Genomic DNA, 1,985 nt, shown 5'->3' on the forward strand with positions numbered 1-1,985 from the left:
ACTCAATACAATCATACATGCCCACAACATCAAAGCACCTAAATGTACAAAGCAACAGAACTAATTGAAGGGAGAAATAAGATGGAAAGAATAATAGAAGTCTTCAATACTCTAACCTTAATAATGAACAAAACACCCAGACAGAAGATCATAAGGAAACAGATGACTTAAGTAATACTATGGACAAATGGATACTCCAAAACATAAAGAACACACCATTTGTCTGGGATTGTGGCTCAGCAGTAGAATGCTCGCCTAGCATGCACAAGGCCCTGGGTTTGATCTTCAACACCACATAAAAATAAATAAACAAAATAAAGTTATTGTGTACAACTAAAAAATAAATATTTTTTTAAAAAAATGAACACACAACTCAAACAGCAACAGAAAACACATTCTTTTCAAGCACACAGGAATCCTTCTCCAACGTGAAATCATGTGTTAGGTCACAAAAACAAGTCCTAACAAATTTAAGGAGACTGAAATCACCAAACAAGGAATCAACAGAAGGATCACTGGAAAATTCACAAATATGTGAAAATTTTAAAACAAAATCTTGAACAAAGAAGAAATCAAAAAAGAAATTAGAAAGTAACTCAAGACTGATTATCACAATATACCAAAACTCATGGAATGCAGCAAAAGGAGTACTGAGAAGGAAGTTTATAACAATAAATGACTAGATTAAAAGAGAAGATCTCAAACCATCAATGTAACATACCAAACCAACAAAATAAAGGATAAAAAAATCAATGTCATCTCAACTGATACATAAAAAGCACTAGAAAAAATCCAGCACTCTTTCATAGTAAAAACTCTTTTAACAAAGCAGGAAAAGAAGGAAATTATCTCAACATAATAAGAGTCATATATGAAAAGCCTATAGCCAACATCACACACAATGAAGAAAACTGAAAGCTTTCCCCTTAACATCAAGACTAAGGCAGGGATTTCCACTTTGCCACTTGTACTCAACACATTACTGGAAGTCCCAACCAGGGAAATCAGACAAGAAAAGTAAAAAAGAGGCATTCAAATCAGAAAGAAAGAAGCAAAACTATTCCTGTTAACAGACGAAATCATCTTAACTATAAAAAAAGAAAACACACACTAAGGACTACATTTTTTTAAAAAAAGTTACAACTAATAAATTCAGTATACAAAGTCAATATAAAAAAATCAGGTGTATTTTTCGATACACTATGACAAAGTATCTGAAGAAATTAGTAAAATAATCCCACTTACAATAGCACCAAAAAACAATAAAATGCATAGGAATAAATTTAATCAAGAAGGTGAAAGACTTTTATACTAAAACCTACAAAACACTGATGAAAGAAATTAAAGGAAGCAAAAATACATGGAAGGACAGCTATGTTTTTAAGAAAGACTTAATATTGTTAAAATGTCCCTGCTACCCAAAACAATCTACAAATTCAATGGAATTCCTATCAAAAGCACAATAGCATTTTACAAAAATAGAAAAAAAAAAGTCTAAAGTTTATATTGAACCAAAAAAGACCCCAAGAGCCAAATCAATATTGAGCAAGAACAAAGCAGGAAACATCACACTTCTTGATTTCAAACTTATTACAAAACTGTGGTAGTCAAAGCAATGTGATACAAGAAGACAGACAGACATAAACAACTATGGAACAAAGACCGGAGGAATAATTCACTCAGATATGGTCACCTGACTTTAAACATGAATGCAAAGGACACACAATGGGAAAAACATAGTGTCTTCAACAAATTATCCTAGGAAATTGGATATTTACATGTAAAAGAATGAAACTGAACCCTTACATCATAAACAAATATCAATTCACAACGGATTAAAGACTTAAATGTTTAACATGAAATTAGAAAACTCCTAGAGGAAAACATTCATGACATTGGTTTTGGCAACTGTGTCATGAATAAGACACCAAAAGCAGAAGCAACAGAAACAAAATTAGAAAGTGGCCATCATAAAACCAAAAAGT

Source organism: Spermophilus citellus, assembly GCF_964194105.1.
Source record: "Spermophilus citellus genome assembly, chromosome: 15".
Classification (NCBI taxonomy): domain Eukaryota; kingdom Metazoa; phylum Chordata; class Mammalia; order Rodentia; family Sciuridae; genus Spermophilus; species Spermophilus citellus.